Below are 19,751 nucleotides of genomic sequence, written 5' to 3'. Positions count from 1 at the left end.
CATCAGACCCTATGTTCCCCGACATCTCTGGGAGGTTATTTGTGTCCTCCTTTGTGAAGACAGAACTAAAGTATGTATTTAAGACCAGGACCAGTGCAAGATAGATTAAGGCGATACTTAGTACAACTAAATCAGGAGGTACAAGCGCTAAATAAAGTAGTAAGGAACCAACAACAGATTAAAGATCTAGAAAGGCAGAATGCTGGACTTAAACCAGAGGAGTTGCCCAGAATCGGTCAACAAGTAATGACGCAAGTTATCGGAAGAAAGGGAATGGGGCCCGTTGGATGGGGCCATGTACTGTATTAATGACAAGTGATACGTGTGTTTGTCTACAGGAACCGATGGGTATGCGATGGAAGCAATGGACCCAGGTGAAACCATTTAACACTAAAGACCCCCATTCTACCCTCTCCTCTAGGGGAAAGAGCTCGGAAGACGACCAGACCTCTGTTTAAATTACAGGTAAACATGGATCCAGTCGACCCTTTATATCAGAGGGTCCGTCTCGGGGAGAAGAAGCTCTCCCGATTTACCCTTACACCCGAGAACTCATTTTTAATGTGGAAGCAAGTCATCCTCGGTTCCGAGGGACTGCCTAAGAAGAAAGAAGAAGATATAATTGGAGTAAGACTTCTTTACTCCTGTACTCAAATCCTCTTGTAATGAAGGCCAGCATACCATTTGCCTTCTTAACTGCCTTTCACGACCACCGGACGTCCCAAAGCGCTTTACAGCCAATGAAGTACTTTTGAAGTATAGTCACTGTTGTAATGTGGGAAACGTGGCAGCCAATTTGTGCACAGCAAGCTCCCACAAACAGCAATGTGATAATGACCAGATAATCTGCTTTTTCGTCATGTTGATTGAGGGATAAATATTGGGCTCAAAACACCGGGGATAACTTATTCGAAATAGCACCACAGGATCTTTTACATCCACCTGAGGGGGCAGACGGGGGCCTCGGTTTACCGTCTCATCCGTAGGACGGCACCTCCGACAGTGCAGCGCTCCTTCATTACTGCCCCTCCGACAATGCGGCTCTCCCGCAGCACTGCCCCTCCGACAGTGCAGCACTCCCTCAGTACTGCCCCTCCGATGGAGCAGCGTTCCCTCAGCACCGCCCCTCCGACAATGCGGTGCTCCCTCAGTACTGCCCCTCCGACAGTGCGGCGCTCCCTCAGTACTGCCCCTCCGACAGTGCGGCGCTCCCTGAGTACTGCCCCTCCGACAGTGCGGAGCTCCCTCAGTAATGCCCCTCCGACAGTGCGGCACTCCCTCAGTACTGCCCCTCCAACAGTGCGGAGCTCCCTCAGTAATGCCCCTCCGACAGTGCGGCACTCCCTCAGTACTGCCCCTCTGACAGTGCGGCGCTCCCTCAGCACCACACTGGAGTGTCAGCCTCGCCTTATATGCTCAAGTCCCTGGAGCGGGATTTGAACCCACAACCTTCTGACTCTGCTATCCACTGAGCCACAGCTGACTCCAGTCTTTTACACAGTTTCATCATAACTTTCTTGATTTTGCACTCTACGCCTCTCCTAAAGCAGGGGAGTTATGATGAATTGTTAAACAGTTTTTTTTGCAGAGTGACCAAGGCTGTCTGTAGGAAACAATTGTGCATTTGAAAGCAGCTTGTATTGTGAAGCTTGTGCCCCTTTGCCAGGCCCGCTGCCTGCGGCCCCTCTCCCAGATTCCAGCCCCAGCTCTGTGCTGACTGAGCTGCTCTCACCTGGGGACAGCGCGTCACAATCGGCCCCAGCGCACCTGAGCTGGAGAGGAGGCCCCACCCCGCCCCCTTGCCGCACCGCCATTGGTTGGAGGGCCAGGCCACCCAGTTCAGTCCTCCCATCTCAGCCCTCGTCCTATTGGTCAGAGCTCCCGTCAGTCACAGGCCGGGCCTGCCTCCATCCACCTGATTGGGCCGCTTCCTCTGATGACGTCACAATCGGGCCCCAGCCCACCAGAAATAACTGGCAGTTAGAAAGTTTACCTGTAATCATCTGACATTATTCTCTGACTATATAAGCTGTGACTTTATGCATCTCTCCACTTCACCTGACGAAGGAGCAGCGCTCCGAAAGCTTGTGATTTCAAATAAAACTGTTGGGACTATAACCTAGTGTTGTGTGACTTCTTACAATCCTTTACTAGGACATTTTTTATTAATCCTGTCTCATTACACAGGACCAGATCTAAGATTGCCTGCCCCCTGGTTGGTTCAGTAACATACTGCTCAAGGAACCCATCCCTAATGCACTCTATGAACTCTTCCTCAAGGCTGCCCTGCTCAATTTGATTTGTCCAGTCAATATGAAAGTTAAAATCTCCCATGATTATAGCTGTTCCCTTATTACAAGCCCCAACTATTTCCTGATTTATACTCCGACCAATAGAGTTGCAACTGTTAGGAGGCCTATAGACTACGCCCACTGGTGACTTTTTCCCCTTATTATTCCTTATTTCCGCCCAAACCATTTCACTATCCTGATCCTTTGACCCAATATCATTTCTCACTATTGCAGTGATTCCATCCTTTATTAACACAGCCACCCCACCTCCTTTTCCTTCCTGTCTGTCCTTCCTAATAGTCAAATACCCCTGGATGTTTAGTTCCCAGTCATGGTCACCCTGCAGCCATGTGTCCGCAATAGCCACCAGATCATACCCATGTGTAGTTATTTGTACCGTCAACTCGTCTATTTTGTTACGAATGCTGCGTGCATTCAGATAAAGAACTTTTAAATATGTTTTGTGACAATTTATTCCTGCTTTTACCCCCTTTACTACTTTACCTTTATCTTGATATATTCTGTCCCTTCCTGATACGCCCTGGTTCTTAATTCCCCCACTGCTACCTTGCTCTATTGCCTTCTCCGCTGACATTTTTATTTTTCGCTCTCTTGAAACCTCCCCCCCCCACACTAATTAGTTTAAAGCCCTCTCTACAGCCCTAGTTATTCGATTCACCAGGATTCTAGTCCCAGCACTGGCCAAGTGAAGTCCGTCCCAACGGAACAGCTCTCTCCTGTCCCAGTACTGATGCCAGTGTCCCAAGAAGCAAAACCCATTTCTCCCACACCAGTCTTTGAGCCATGCATTTAACTCTCTGATTTTATTTACCCTAGCCAAATTTGCTCCTGAGGGCAGGTACATAAAAACATAAGAACATAAGAAGTAGGAGCAGGAGTAGGCCATTCAGCCCCTCGGGCCTGCTCCGCCATTCAATAGGATCATGGCTGATCTGAATCTAGACTCACGTCCACTTCCCTGCCCTCTCCCCGTAACCCCTAATTCCCTTATCTGCTAGGAAACTGTCTATCTCGATTTTAAATTTATTTAATGTTGCAGCTTCCACAGCTCTCTGGGGTAGCAAATTCCATAGATTTACCACCCTCTGAGTGAAGAAGTTTCTCCTCATCTCAGTTTTGAAAGGGCAGCCCCTTATTCTAAGATTATGCCCCCTAGTTCTAGTCTCACCCATCAGTGGAAACATCCTCCCCGGCATCCACCCGATCAAGCCCCCTCACAATCTTATATGTTTTGATAAGATCGCCTCTCATTCTTCTGAACTCCAATGAGTAGAGTCCCAACCTACTCAACCTTTCCTCATACGTCAACCCCCTCATCTCCGGAATCAACCGAGTGAACCTTCTCTGAACTGCCTCGAGAGCAAGTATATCTTTTCTTAAATATGGAAACCAAAACTGCACGCAGTATTCCAGGTGTGGCCTCACCAATACCCTGTATAACTGAAGCAAGACTTCCCTGTTTTTATACTCCATCCCCCTCACAATAAAAGCCAAGATTCCATTGGCCTTCCTGATCACCTGCTGCACCTGCATACTAACTTTTTGTGTTTCATGCACCAGGACCCCCAGATCCCTTTGTACTGTAGCACTTTGTAGTTTCTCTCCATTTAGATAATAACTTGCTCTTTGATTTTTTCTGCCAAAGTGCATAACCTCACACTTTCCAACATTATATTGCATCTGCCAAATCTCTGCCCACTCACTTAGCCTGTCTATGTCCTTTTGCAGGTTTTTTATGTCCTCCTCACTCACTGCTTTCCCTCCCATCTTTGTATCGTCGGCAAACTTGGATATGTTGCACTCGGTCCCTTCCTCCAAATCGTTAATATAGATTGTAAAGAGTTGGGGTCCCAGCACTGACCCCTGCGGAACACCACTAGTTACTGATTGCCAGCCCGAGAATGAACCATTTATCCCAACTCTTTGTTTTCTGTTAGATAGGCAATCTTCCACCCATGCCAGTATATTACCCCCAATCCCGTGATTTCTTATCTTGATCAGTAATCTTTTGTGTGGAACCTTGTCAAATGCCTTTTGGAAGTCCAAATACACTACATCCACTGGTTCCCCTTTATCCACCCTGTATGTTACATCCTCAAAGAATTCGAGCAAATTTGTCAAACATGACTTCCCCTTCATAAAACCATGCTGACTCTGTCCTATTAAATTATGTTTATCCAAATGCTCTGTTACGGTTTCCTTAATAATGGACTCCAACATTTTGCCAACCACAGATGTTAGGCTAACTGCTCTATAGTTTCGAGCTTTTTGTCTACTTCCCTTCTTAAATAAGGGTGTTACATTAGCAGTTTTCCAATATGCCGGGACCTTTCCTGAGTCCAGGGAGTTCTGGAAAATAATCACCAATGCATCCACAATCCCTACCGCCACATCTCTCAAGACCCTAGGATGTAGGCCATCAGGTCCGGGGGACTTATCCGCCTTAAGTCCCATTATTTTACTGAGTACCATCTCCTTAGTGATTTTAATTGTCTTTAGCTCCTCCCCCCCCCAATGCCCCCTATACAGCACGGGTTAGATACAGAGTAAAACTCCCTCTACACTGCCCCATCAAACACTCCCAGGGCAGGTACAGCACGGGTTAGATACAGAGTAAAGCTCGCTCTGCACTGTCCCATCAAACACTCCCAGGGCAGGTACAGCACGGGTTAGATACAGAGTAAAGCTCGCTCTGCACTGTCCCATCAAACACTCCCAGGGCAGGTACAGCACGGGTTAGATACAGAGTAAAGCTCGCTCTACACTGTCCCATCAAACACTCCCAGGGCAGGTACAGCACGGGTTAGATACAGAGTGTCAGCCGTGGCTCAGGCGGCAGCACTCTCTCCTCTGAGTCAGAAGGTTGTGGGTTGAAGTCCCACTCCAGAGACTCGAGTCTAAAACTCTGTGCTGCCCCTCCAGTGCAGTGCTGAGGGAGTAAAGCCCAGTGCAGAGTAAAGTTCCCTCTGCACTGCTCCACTAACAGGCCTGAGCCCCAAACTCAAAAGAGCGCCCTCTGCTGCATTCTACTTGTCTCAACAGCGGGAGAAGCAGGCGGCGGAAGTCCCGCCCCTCGGGCACCCTGATTGGTTGGAGGACCCACCGCCTCCTCAGTCCTCCGAGCTCCGCCCGCTCTCTCCCTATTGGTCGGAGCTCCCGTCAGTCACCGCCGTGGCGTTGATGACGTGCCCCAGTCCGGCTCCCTGCAGAAGACAAGAGGCTGCGGCCGCTCAATTCGCTCCGCTCGGTGCCAGGAGGGTGCTGGGACGGTGCGGTTTGCAATTTCTTTTTATTTATCTCCCCGCCCGCGCTTCTCTCCGCTATATTAAAAAAAACCCTGATAAAACTCACTTTCCGCCGGTGATCCGGACTCTCGCAGTTGCCCGGGCCTTCCCCAGAATCCGAGGCCCTGCGCAGGCGCGGTAGTGGGGCCCGGCAGCGCATGCGGCGTAGTGGGAGGGGGCGGGGCCTGTTTAGAGGGGGAGGATGATTGACAGGGGCCCAGGGGGGGGGGTGTTGAGCATGCGCGGTGCGGGCCGGGCGCCTGTGGAGCAGGAGAGGGCGGGGCCATGGGGCGCATGCGCGGGGTCAGCTGCAACTTTGGAGTCACAAAGCGACCGAGTGTCTTAAAATCTCTCCCCTCCTCTTCTAATTTCCTGTAAAACCGTTTCTAAAAGTCATCACTGAAAGTACATAGAAGATAGGACCCGGGCCCAGGGCCTGATTGACGGGAGCTTCCGACCAATAGGGAGCGAGCGGGGCGGGTCTGGAGGAGCGAGCCGGCGGCGGGTCCTCCAACCAATCGGGGAGCCCGAGGGGCGGGACTTGCGCCGGCTGATTGGGACAGAAGAGGCTGACGGGAGATTTAATTTAAATTGATTTAATGTCCCGCCTGCTCCAACTGCCCACCCTGCAACGTCACGACGTCGCCGGCGTGCACTGACTGACACTGAGCTCTCCACCAATGAGCGAGGGGAGGCGGAGCCTGGAGCACCGACCCAGGGGCTTTGGTCCTCCAACCAATCGTGGCGAAGGAGGAGGCGGGACCTGGTATTGGCCCGCCGCCATTTTGTAAATTTCTCTCCACGGATGTTGCCTGACCTGCTGAGTTTTTCCAGCATTCTCTGTTGTTATTTTGGCCTGGTTAGAATCTGTGATCCTGGGAAAGTTTATTTTTTATGTTCCTCTTACAGCTCAAACTAATTTTATTTTACAGAAGATACTTGTTTTAAACATTGAAGATAGGAGCAGGATTAGGCCATTCGGCCCTTCGAGCCTGCTCCGCCATTCAATGCGATCATGGCTGATCGTAAAAAAAGCAGTTTGTTTTTAAATTGATGAAACAGAAACAAGGAACGCTGTGGAGCAAATGTGAGTAAAAATATTTTTTCTCCCTGAATTAATTTTTTTAATATTAATTTTCTGTGTTTTTAATTATTAATTTCAAGCACTTTATTAAGAGAAATATGGACGTGGTGGGGGTTCTCTTAAAGGGACAGGCGCTCTCTTTTTCTATGAGATTTTCATTAAAGGGACCGCGTCCCCGTGGATGACCGATTTTAAAGGGACAGCATCTCCCTTTTTATAATAATGTATATTTAAGAGACTGACATTTAAATGAGAGCAAATCCCCTGCTCCCGTGAGTGCTTGGCGAGAAATCAGGTGCTGTTTGCACTCGCCCCCTCCCAATTCTCTGCCAAGGGAATCGTCGCTAAGCAAGAGGAAAAATAGCTGTCATATTGGGCAGAAACAACAAAAACCCAAAACAAACTCGATTGCTACTTGGCCCTAAACAGACAATACAACATGGCTGATTAACTGACCATGGTAAAGGATAGCAAACTGAGAAAAACCTTGACAATGTACAGACTTAGTGAACATAGCCTGGCGATCGAAAAAGGTAGACACGGGCAGACCCGGCTACCAAGAGAGGACAGGATATGCTCTCACTGCAGTCAGGGAGTGGTGGAGACAGAGATGCACTTCCTCACAGCTTGTAGAAAATATCAGGGCATAAGGGAGAATTTCTACCCAAAATTCACAAAAATATGCCCGGAATTCAGAAATTTGAATGACGACCAAAAACTCCCATGCCTACTAGGGGAAGAGAGAAATTGTGTAACCTTAGCGGCACACTATGTTACAGCTTGCCATAAACAGGGACAACCACTAAATATAAGAAAAGAGTATATACAAATTATATGAATGTATATTTATACACTCAGGGATATATCTGTTTATACACTATGGATAGATCTGTATTTTTGTGTACAACCATGAATATTTTTCGATGCTTTGGCAACATAAGATGTACCTTGTCATGCCAATAAAGCAATTTGAATTGAATTGAATTGACAGAAAGCAGAGAGTAGTGGTGAACGGTTGCTTTTCAGACTGGCGGGAGGTAAACAGTGATGTTCCCCAGGGGTCGGTATTAGGATCAATGTTCCCTCTTTTTTTTTGAGGTGCGTGGCCCCTTTAACGGGCTGCACGGCCCATTCAAATTTCCGCGCATGCGCGTTTATTCCATTTATAGGACGGTGAGCCGGCTGCGCGGGACCTCCAGACCGCTGCGTGGCCGCGCAACTTAACGTAAACATTGATTCGGACCACTGCTTTTTTTGATATATATCAATGACCTGGACTTGGGGATCCAGGGCAAAATTTCAAAATTTACAGATGACACGAAACTCAGAAATGTAGCAAACAATGAGGATAGTAACAGACTTCAGGAGGACATAGCCAGACTGGTGAAATGGGCAGAAACGTGGCAGATTAAATTTAATGTAGAGAAGTGTGAAGTGATTCATTTTGGTAGGAAGAATGAGGAGAGGCAATATAAACCAAATGGTCCAGTTTTAAAGAGGGTGCAGGAACAGAGAGGCCTCGGGGTGTATGTACACAAATCTTAGAAGGTGGCAGGACAAGTTGAGAAGGCTGTTAAAAAAGCATACAGGATCCTTGACTTTATTAATAGAGGAATAGAGTACAAAAGCAAGCAGGTTATGCTAAGCCTTTATAAAACACTGGCTAGGCTTCCGCTGGGCACCACACTTTAGGAAGGATGTCAAGGCCTTAGAGAGGGTGCAGAAGAAATTTACGAGAATGGGACCAGGGATGAGGGACTTGAGTTACGTGGAGAGACGGGAGAAGCTGGGGTTGTTCTCCTTAAGCAAAGAAGATTAAGAGGAGATTTGATAGAGTTGTTCAAAATCAGGATGGATTTTGAGAGAGTAAATAAGGAGAAACTGTTTCCAATGGCTGAAGGGACAGAAACCAGATTTAAGGCGATTGGCAAAAGAACCAGAGGTGAGATGAGGAAACAGATTTTTACACTAAGTTGTTGTGATCTGGAATGCGCTGCCTGAAAGGGCGGTGGAAGCAGATTCGATATTATAATTCAAAAGAGATTGAGGTAAATACTTGAAGGGAAAACATTTACAGGGCTTTGGGGAAAGAGCAGGGGGAGTGGGATTAATTGGATCGCTCTTTCAAAGAGCCGGCACAGGCACGATGGGCCGAATGGCCTCCTTCTGTGCTGTATCATTCTATGATGCTATTCTACACAGACACACACACATACAGTCAGACAGACACACAGACACAGATACTCACTAAAATACAGTCAGACACACACTCACATTTTTTCTGCATGAACTTTTATTATTAATTTCAAAGACTTTACGAAAAGGGCGGGAGTGGTGGGCAGAGGGCTCTTAAAGGGACAGGGACTCTCCTTTTCAATGTGATTTTCATTAAAGGGACCGAGTCACTCCTTGCCTGTGGAGGACCAATTTTAAAAGGACAGCGTCTCGAAATCAGGTGCTGTCTGCGTGTGAACCACCTCCTCCCAATTTCCTGCCAAGCGATCCCTGCGGGCACCACTCCACTCTAGGAGTGGCTCCTAGAATCATACAGCACAGAAGGAGGCCATTCAGCCCATCGTGCCTGTGCCGGCTCTTTGAACGAGCTCTCCATTTAGTCCCACTCCCCCTGCTCTTTCCCCATAGCCCTGAAAATGTTTCCCCTTCAAGTATTTATCCAATTCCCCAGTGAACGTTATTATTGACTCTGCTTCCACCGCCCTTTCAGGCAGCGCATTCCAGATCACAACAACTCGCTGCGTCAATAAAATTCTCCTCACCTCGCCTCTGGTTCTTTTGTCAATGACCTTATATCTGTGTCCTCTGGTTACCGACCCTCCTGCCACTGGAAACAGTTTCTCCTTTTAAGCTACAGCTATACAAAGCCCTGGTTAGACCCCAGAGAGTGATAGGGTCATAACGGCACAGAAGGAGGCCATTCGGCCCATCGAGTCCGTGCCGGCTCTCTGTATACAATCCAGTCAGTCCCACCCCCCCGCTCTATCCCCGTAGCCCTGCAAGTTTATTTCCCTCAAGTGCCTATCCAGTCTCCCCTTGAAAACATTGAGTGTCTCCGCTTCCACCACTTCCGTCGGCAGCGAGTTCCAGGTCATCACCACTCGCTGCGTAAAAAAGTTTTCCCTCACACCCCCCCTGTATCTCTTGCCCAAAACCCTAGTCCTTGTACCATCAACTAGTGGGAACAGCCTTTCCCCGTCTAGCCTATCCAAACCGGTCATAATCTTATCAAATCACCCCTCAACTTCCTTTGCTCTAATGAAAACAAATCCAGCTTCTCCAACCTGTCCTTGTAGCTAAGATCCCCCATCCCCGGAACCATTCTGGTAAATCTCCTCTCCACCCTCTCAAGGGCCTTCGCATCCTTCCTAAAGTGTGGTGGACCAGAACTGGACGCAATACTCCAGTTGTGGCCTAACCAGTGCTTTATAAAGGTTCAGCATAACTTCTCTACTTTTGTACTCAATACCTCTATTTATGAAGCCCAAGATCCCATATGCTTTGTTAACCACTCTCTCAATATGTCCCGCCACCTTCAGGGACCGACGCACATTAACTCCCAGGAACTCCCTGGAGCACTGTGTACAGTTCTGGGCACCGCACCTCAGAAAGGATATACTGGCCTTGGAAGGAGTGCAGAGCAGATTCACCAGAATGTTACCCGGGCTCCAAGGGTTAGATTATGAGGGAGAGATTACATAAACTAGGCTTGTGTTCCCTGGAATCTAGAAGGTTAAGGAGTGATTGAGGATTTTAGGATTTTGAAAGGAATTGGTAGAGTAGATAGAGAGAAACTTTTTCTGCCGGCGGGGGAGTCGAGGACAAGGGGACATCACCATAAAATCAGAGCCAGGCCATTCAGGAGAGAAGTTGGGAAACACTTCTTCACACAAAGGGTGGTAGAAGTGTGGAACCCTCTCCCACAGAAAGCAGTCGATGCCAGCTCAATTAATCATTTTAAATCCCAGAGCGATAGATTTTTGCTAGACAAGGGAGCAAAGGGATATGGAGCCAAGGCAGGTGGGTGGAGTTAAGACACAGATCGGCCATGATCTCATTGAATGGTGGAACAGGCTGGAGGGGCTGAATGGCCTCCTCCTGTTCCCATGCTCCTATTTACTCTTTGAAAACCCTTCCTGTTTTGAACACCTCTATTAAATCTCCGCTGCACCTTCTCTGCTCCAAGGAGAACAATCCCAGCTTCTCCAGTCTCTCCACGTAACTGAAATCCTCTGTGTATTTGTCATGGTGCAGCAGGCTATAGCAAACAGCTTTCTTAAGAACATAAGAAATAGGAGCAGGAGCAGGCCATTCGGCCCTTCGAGCCTGCTCCGCCATTCAATAAGATCATGGCTGATCTTCTACCTCATCCCCACCTTCCCGCCCGATCCCCATATCCCTTGATTCCCCATGAGTCCAAAAATCTATCGATCTCAGCCTTGATTATACTCAATGACTGAGCCTCCACAGCCCTCTGGGGCAGAGAATTCCAAAGATTCACAACCCTCTGAGTGAAGACATTTCTCCTCATCTCAGTCCTAAATGGCCGACCCCTTATTCTGAGACTGTGACCCCTGGTTCTAGACTTCGCAGCCAGGGGAAACAGTCTCCCAGCATCTACCCTGTCGAGCCCTGTAAGAATTGTAGATGTTTCAATGACATCACCTCTCATTCTTCAAAATTCATGGGAATATAGGCCCAGTCTCCTCAATCTCTCCTCATAGGACAATCCCCCCATCCCAGGAATCAGTCTGGTGAACCAGACCTGGTATTGTGCAATGAGATAGGATTAATTAATGACTTCATAGTGAAGGCACCCCTAGGTAGCAGCGATCATAATATGATTGAATTTTACATTCAGTTTGAGGGAGAGACGAGTGGGTCCAAGACTAGCATTTTAAACTTAAATAAGGGCAATTATGAGGGCATGAAAGCAGAGCTAGCTAAAGTGAACAGGCAAATTAGGTTAAGGGATAGGTCAATAGAGTTGCAGTGGCAGACATTTAAGGGGATATTTCAGAATACACAGAATAGATACATTCCAACAAGAAAGAAAAATTCCAAGGGGAGGACCCACCATCCGTGGTTAACTAAAAAAGTTAAAGATAGTATCAGACTTAAAGAAAAAGTATATAATTGTGCAAAGATGGCTGGGAGGTCAGAAGATTGGACAGAATATAAAAAACAGCAAAGAATGACCTAAAAGATTAATAAGGAGAGAAAAATGAGAGTACCAGAGAAAGCTAGCTAGAAATATAAACACTGATAGTAAGAGTTTCTATAGATATTTAAAAAAGAAAAGAGTTAACAAAGTGAGCATTGGTCCTATAGAAAGTGAGTCTGGGGAATTAATAATGGAAAATAAGGAGATGGCAGTTGAATTGAACAGGTATTTTGCATCGGTCTTCACTATAGAGGATTCAAGTAACATCCCAGAAATAGCTGTAAATCAGGAAATGGAAGGGAGGGAGGAACTCCAGAAAATTACAATCACCAGGGAAGTGGTACTGAGCAAATTGTTGGAGCTGTGGGCTGACAAGTCCCCGGGTCCTGATGGACTTCATCCTAGGGTCTTAAAAGAAGTGGCTAGTGAGATAGTTGATGCGTTGGTTTAAATTTTCCAAAATTCCCGAGATTCGGGGAAAGTTCCATTAGATTGGAAAATAGCGAATGTAACTCCTTTACTCAAAGGGAGGGAGACAGAAAGCAGGAAACTACAGGCCAGTTAGCTTAACATCTGTCACAGGGAAGATGTTAGAAGCTATTATTAAAGACGTTATAGCAGGGCACTTGGAAAAGTTCAAGGTAATCAGGCAGAGTCAACATGGTTTTGTGAAAGGGAAATCATGTTTAACCAATTTATTGGAGTTCTTTGAGGAAGTAACATGTGCTGTGGATAAAGGGGAACTGGTGGATGTACTGTACTTAGATTTCCAGAAGGCATTTGATAAGGTGCCACATCAAAGGTTATTGCGGAAAATAAAAGCTCATGGTGTAGGGGGTAACATATTGGCATGGCTAGAAGATTGGCTAGCTAATAGGAAACAGAGAGTAGGCATAAATGGGTCATTTTCTGGTTGACAAGATGTAACAAGTGGTGTGCCACAGGGATCAGTGCTGGGACCTCAACTTTTTACAATTTATGTAATGACATGGATGAAGGGACTGAAGGCATGGTTGCTAAATTTGCTGATGACACAAAGATAGGTAGGAAAGTACATTGTGAAGAGGACATAAGGAGGCTACAAAGGGATATAGATAAGTTAAGTGAGTGGGCAAAGATCTGGTAAATTGAGTATAATGTGGGAAAATGTGAAGTTGTCCATTTTGGCAGGAAGAATAAAAAAGAAGCATATTATCTAAATGGTGAGAGATTGCAGAGCTCTGAGATGCAGAGGGATCTGGGTGTCCTAATGCATGAATCGCAAAAGGTTAGTATTCAGGTACAGCAAGTAATCAGGAAAGCTAATAGAATGTTATTGTTTATTGCGAGGGAAACTGAATACAAAAGTAGGGAGGTTATGCTTCAGTTATACAGGGCATTGGTGAGACCACATCTGGAGCACTGTGTACAGTATTGGTCTCCTTATTTAAGGAAGGATTTAAATACATTGGAAGCAGTTCAGAGAAGGTTTACTAGACTAATACCTGGAATGGGCGGGTTGTCTTATGAGGAAAGGTTGGACAGGCTAGGCTTGTATCCGCTGGAGTTTAGAAGAGTAAGAGGTGACTTGATTGAAACATATAAGATCCTGAGGGGTTTGGACAGGGTGGATGTGGAGAGGATGTTTCCTCTTGTGGGAGAATCTAGAACTAGGGGTCACGGTTTAAAAATAAGGGGTCGCCCATTTAAGACAGAGATGAGGAGAATTTTTTTGTCACAGACAGTCGTGAGTCTTTGGAACTCTCTTCCTCAGAGGGCGGTGGAAGCAGAGTCTTTGAATATTTTTAAGGCAGAGGTAGATAGATTCTTGATAAGGAAGGGGGTGAAAGGTTATCGGGGGTAGGTGGGAATGTGGAGTAATCAGATCAGCCATGATCTTATTGAATGGCGGAGCAGGCTCGAGGGGCCGAGTGGCCGACTCCTGCTCCTAATTCGTATGTTCGTATGTAACCTGTGCAGCAGCTGGGGCCTGAAAATCAGCTTCACTGCCCCTGGGCTGGGAAAGGGGGACATGAGGCAACATTCTCCCTCTTGCCCCTTTCTACACTCCTTTTACAGGGTTTTAGAAGTGGAGCATTTACAGACAGGAAGCTCAGACCAAACATCACTTCAAGATCAGACAGAATCGCTCGATTCATCAGGACCTGATTCAGTTGGTCCTCCAGTCTGCTGGCACACCAGCGAGTTCACACTGATGAGAGACCATTTAAATGCTCTCACTGTGGGATGAGCTTTAAAAGCTCCGGGAATCTGAATGGACACCAGCGAGTTCACACCGGGGAGCGGCAGTTCACCTGCTCCGTGTGTGGGAAGGGATTCACCCAGTCATCCGACCTGCTGGCACACCAGCGAGTTCACACTGATGAGAGACCATTTAAATGCTCTGACTGTGGTAAGAGCTTTAAAAGCTCCGGGGAGCTGAAGAGACACCAGCGAGTTCACACTGTTCTGTAGCACAGGGCCCTGCAGACAGTTGGGGTGACATGAACGTGGAATGGATGAATGTTTTATAAATTCTTGGACTGCTGTTTAATCTTTCAATCTGTTGTGCTGATGATTCCCTTTGTTTAACAGTTCATGGTGTTCCATAGAATGTACAACACAGAAACAGGCCATTCGGCCCAACTGGTCCATGCCGGTGTTTATGCCCCACACCCACCCTACTTCAATTAACCCGATCAACATCTCCTCCCATTCCTTTCTCCCTCATGTGGCTTCCCCATAAATCCATCTGTGCTGTTCACCTCAACTACTCCCTGTGGTAGCGAGTTCCCCATTCTCACCATTCTCTGGGTAAAGACACTTCTCCTGAATTCATTACTGGATTTATTAGTGACTATTTTAAGTTTGTGGCCTCATAAATATGATGAGACTCTGTTAAGCTGACCAGTATGTTGTTGTACTTTGTCTTTTTCTGATAAATTAAACATTACTGAGCCCCTGTACCCGTGTTATGAGATGAAGTTTTTTTCTATTCGTTCATGGGATGTGGGCGTCGCTGGCAAGGCCAGCATTTATTGCCCATGCCTAATTGCCCTTGAGAAGGTGGTGGTGAGCCACCTTCTTGAACCGCTGCAGTCCGTGTGGTGAAGGTACTCCCACAGCGCTGTTAGGGAGGGAGTTCCAGGACTTTGACCCAGCGCCGATGAAGGAATGGCGATATACTTCCAAGTTAGAATGGTGTTTGACTTGGAGTTGGTGGTCATAGAGTCATAGTGTTATACAGCACAGAAAGAGGCCCTTCGGCCCATCATGTCCGCGCCGGCCATCAAGCCCTGTCTATTCTAATCCCATTTTCCAGCACTTTGTCCGCAGCCATGTATGTTATGGCGTTTCAAGTGCTCATCTGAATGCTTCTTGAATGTTGTGAGGGTTCCTGCCTCTACCAACCTTTCAGGCAGTGAGTTCCAGATTCCAACCACCCTCTGGGTGAAAAAGTTTTTCCTCAAATCCCCTCTAAACCTCCTGCCCCTTACCTTGAAACTATGCCCCATGGTTATTGACCCCTCTACTAAGGGAAAAGTTCCTTTCTATCTACGCCCCTCATAATTTTGTACACCTCAATCAGGTCCCCCCTCAGCCTTCTCTGCTCTAAGGAAAGCAACCCCAGCCTGTCCAGTCTCTCTTCATAACTGAAGCGCTCCAGCCCAGGTAACATCCTGGTGAATCTCCTCTGCACCCTCTGCAATGCAATCACATCCTTCCTATAGTGTGGCGACCAGAACTGCACACAGTATTCCAGCTGTGGCCTAACTAGCATTTTGTACAGCTCCATCATAACCTCCCTGCCCTTATATTCTATGCCTCAGCTAATGAAGGCAAGTATCCCATATGCCTTTTTAACCACCTTATCTACCTGTCCTGCTGCCTTCAGGGATCTATGTATTCTATCAGGTGTTCCCAGGCACCTGCTGCCCTTGTCCTTCTAGGTGGAAGAGGTCGCGGGTTTGGGAGGTGCTGCCAAAGAAGCCTTGGCGAGTTGCTGCAGTGCATCTTGTGGATGGTACACACTGCAGCCATGGTGCACTGGTGGTGGAGGGAGTGAATGTTTAAGGTGGTGGATGGGGTGCCAATTAAGCGGGCTGCTTTATCCTGAATGGTGTCGAGCTTCTTGAGTGTTGTTGGAGCTGCACTCATTCAGACCAGTGAAGAGTATTCCATCACACTCCTGACTTGTGCCTTGTAGATGGTGGAAAGGCTTTGGGGAGTCAGGAGGTGAGACACTCACCGCAGAATACCCAGCCTCTGACCTGCTCTTGTAACCACAGTATTTATGTGGCTGGTCCAGTTAAGTTTCTGGTCAATGGTGACCCCCAGGATGTTGATGAAGGGGGATTCGGCGATGGTAATGCTGTTGAATGTCAAGGGGAGGTGGTTAGATGCTCGCTTGTCGGAGATAGTCATTGCCCGGCACTTGTGTGGTTTGAATGTTACCTGCCACTTATCAGCCCAAGCCTGAATATCGTCCAGGTCTTGTTGCATGCGGGCATGGACGGCTTCATTATCTGAGGAGTTGCAAATGGAATTGAATACTGTGCAGTCATCAGCGAACATCCGTACTTCTGACCTTATGATGGAGGGAAGGTCATTGATGAAGCAGTTGAAGATGGTTGGGCCGAGGACACTGACCTGAGGAACTCCTGCAGCGATATCCTGGGGCTGTGATGATTGACCTCCAACCACCACACCCATCTTCCTTTGTGCTCGGTCTGACTCCAGCCAGTGGAGAGTTTCCCCCGATTGATTAGCATTGAGGTAATAGTGAGAGTAATAAGGGAAGCGAAACAGGACATTCGAAATAAATGAGAGCCAAGGAAAGAAAAACTAAAGATCAAAGTAAGAAAGAGACAAACGAAGGAAATGAGAAGAAAAGAATTTGAGGAGAAAGTGAGTGATGATAAGAAACATTGACATTTCAAAAATGAGACAGGAGAGGAGGTAAGTACGAAGAAAGAAAGATCTTGACTATGTACAGCACCTTTCACAATTTCAGGACATCTCCAAGCGCTGTGCAGCAATTGCAGGACTTCTGACGTGTGGTCATGTAGGAATGTAATGTAGCAGTCAATTAGAGAGAGATGTGGAGAGGAAAGGCAAGAAGAGAAAGAGCAGGAAGGGAAAATAAATGGACAAAATCAGGGAGGTCGTTTTTTAAAAATTTGTTCATGGGATCTGGGCGTCGCTGGTAATGCCAGCATTTATTGCCCATCCCTAATTGCCCTTGAGAAGGTGGTGAGCCACCTTCTTGAACCGCTGCAGTCCGTGTGGTGAAGATATTCTCACAGTGCTGTTCGGGAGGGAGTTCCAGGATTTTGACCCAGCGACGATGAAGGATCGGCCGATATACTTCCAAGTCAGGATGGTGTGTCACATGGAGGGGACAGTGTAGAGGGAGCTTTACTCTGTCTCTAACCCGTGCTGTACCTGCTCTGGGAGTGTTTGATGGGACTGTGTAGAGGGAGCTTTACTCTGTATCTAACCCGTGCTGTACCTGCCCTGGGAGTGTTTGATGGGACAGTGTAGAGGGAGCTTTACTCTGTATCTAACCCGTGCTGTACCTGCCCTGGGAGTGTTTGATGTGTCAGTGTCGAGGGAGCTTTACTCTGTATCTAACCCGTGCTGCACCTACCCTGGGAGTGTTTGATGGGACAGTGTAGAGGGAGCTTTACTCTGTATCTAACCCGTGCTGTACCTGCCCTGGGAGTGTTTGATGGGACAGTGTAGAGGGAGCTTTACTCTGTATCTAACCCGTGCTGTACAACACGCCTTATTACATTAATGGGCATATAATTGGCAAATGAATTTCAACACCGACAAATGTATTACATTTTGGTAAGAAAAAATTATTAGGTCACATATTACTTGGAAATAAGAATCTAAATAGGGTAGAAGAGCAAAGTGATCGTGGAGTAAAAGTACACAAATCACTGAAATTAGTGACGCAGGTTAATAAGGTCATTAAAAAAAGCAAACCAAGCACTAGGGTTTATTTCTAGAGGGATAGAATTGAAAAGTAGTGAAGTTATGCTAAACCTGTATCAAACCTTGGTTAGACCACACTTAGAGTACTACGTACAGTTCTGGTCGCCATATTATAAAAAGGATATAGAGGCACTGGAGAGGGTGCAGAGAAGATTTACAAGGATGATACCAGAAATGTGAGGTTATGCCTATCAGGAAATAATAAATGGGGTAAGGGCACACTAACCACACATCATATATATCTATAGCTTAAGTAGACAGATTTTAAGCCAAACGATGGGACCGAAGGCTGCAATTCCTGTGCCATGCGGGAACTCCGGGACGCTTCACTTGTCCTGGTGAACCGCATGTGCAGGCAGCGCCTCCAGTGGCTGGAACTCGAGCTCAGGGGTCTCTGAGCTTGAGGAGTGGCTGGAGTCACTGCCGGGCAGACGGGGGGCTGAGAGTTTCCTGGAGCGCACGTTCCAGGAGGTGGTCACCCCGCAGCCACAGAGAGTTTGTGGGAATTGTAACTGGGTGGCCGCCCAGCAGGGTTTGAGGAGGCAAGGCAGTGCAGGAATCCCCTGGGAGTGCGGCGCTCTCAAACCGGATTTCAGTGCTGAATCCCGGTGAAGGTGACGACACCTCGGGGGGGAGAGTGCAGTCTAGAGCGCATCCACTGCACTGTGGGGCAATGACTGCACTGGGGGACAAAGCAAAGTGTGGAAATCTAGTGGTCATAGGGGATTCGATAGTCAGGGGGGCTAGACAGGTGTTTCTCCAACCCTCGACGTGAGTCCCGCTCGCCGTGTTACTTCCCTGGTGCCGGGGTAAAGGACATCACTGAGAGGGTGCAGAACATTTTGAGGGGGGAAGTTGAACAGCCAGGAGTCCATGTGGGAACCATAGACATAGGAAGGAAAAGGGCTGAGGTCCTGCAGGCAGACTTTCAGGAACTCGTGAGGAAATCGGCAGATGCAATATAACATGGATAAATGCGAGGTTATCCACTTTGGTGTCAAAAACAGGAAGGCAGATTATTATCTGAATGGCAATAGATTGGGAGAAGGGGTAGTGCAACGAGACTTGGGTGTCCTTGTGCACCAGTCGCTGAAGGTAAGCATGCAGGTGCAGCAGGCGGTTAAGAAGGCAAATGGTATGTTGGCTTTCGTAGCGAGAGGATTCGAGTACAGGAACAAGGATGTCTTGCTGCAGTTGTACAGGGCCTTGGTGAGACCACACCTTGAGTATTGTGTGCAGTTTTGGTCGCCTTATCTGAGGAAGGATGTTCCCGATGGTCGGAGAGTCTAGAACCAGGGGTCACAGTCTAAGGGTCGGGGAGTCCAGAACCAGGGGTCACAGTCTAAGGATAAGGGGTAGGCCGTTTAGGACAGAAATGAGGAGGAACTTCTTCACCCAGAGAGTGGTGAACCTGTGAAATTCTCTACCACAGAAGGCAGTAGAGGCCAATTCATTAAATATATTCAAGAAGGGGTTGGATATATTTCTTAAGGCTAAAGGGATCAAGGGGTATGGGGAGAAAGCAGGGATCGGGTACTGAATTTGGATGATCAGCCATGATCGCACTGAATGGCGGAGCAGGCTCGAGAGGCCGAATGGCCGACTCCTGCTTCTATCTTCTATGTTTCTCTGTTTCTATGTTTCGAGGCTCCCTGCTCGGCTGTGGACTTCCAGCCGTCCCAACAATTCCAACTATTGCAGGGAACAGGCTCCACCTTGATACTATTCTAATCCACTAGTCATTGATTGTGGTTGGTAATGAAGAAGAAAGCTGCAGACTGCAGGAAGGTATCAATGGACTGGTCAGGTGGGCAGAACAGTGGCAAATGGAATTCAATCTGGAGAAGTGTGAGGTGATGCATTTAGAGAGGGCTAACAAGGCAAGGTAGGACACTGAGAAGTGCAGAAGA

General features: G+C 47.5%; 1 protein-coding gene across 1 annotated transcript in view; it reads left to right on the top strand.

Moving 5' to 3' along the window:
* Window positions 1–5,500: 5,500 nt before the first annotated feature.
* Window positions 5,501–19,751, top strand: part of LOC147083619 (uncharacterized) — a 38,385-nt gene continuing 24,134 nt past the window's right edge. The window contains exons 1-2 of the mRNA XM_085980158.1: window positions 5,501–5,581; window positions 6,529–6,683. The gene's annotated coding sequence lies outside the window, so the exon portion shown is untranslated. The remainder of the gene's footprint in view (window positions 5,582–6,528; window positions 6,684–19,751) is intronic.

The sequence above is a fragment of the Somniosus microcephalus genome, unplaced genomic scaffold (genome assembly GCF_052327205.1).
Source record: "Somniosus microcephalus isolate GS21.2 unplaced genomic scaffold, FLI_Smic_1.0 scaffold58, whole genome shotgun sequence".
Lineage (NCBI taxonomy): Eukaryota > Metazoa > Chordata > Chondrichthyes > Squaliformes > Somniosidae > Somniosus > Somniosus microcephalus.
The sequence above is the reverse complement of the archived record's forward strand: the minus strand, read 5'-3'. Positions and strand labels throughout refer to the sequence as shown.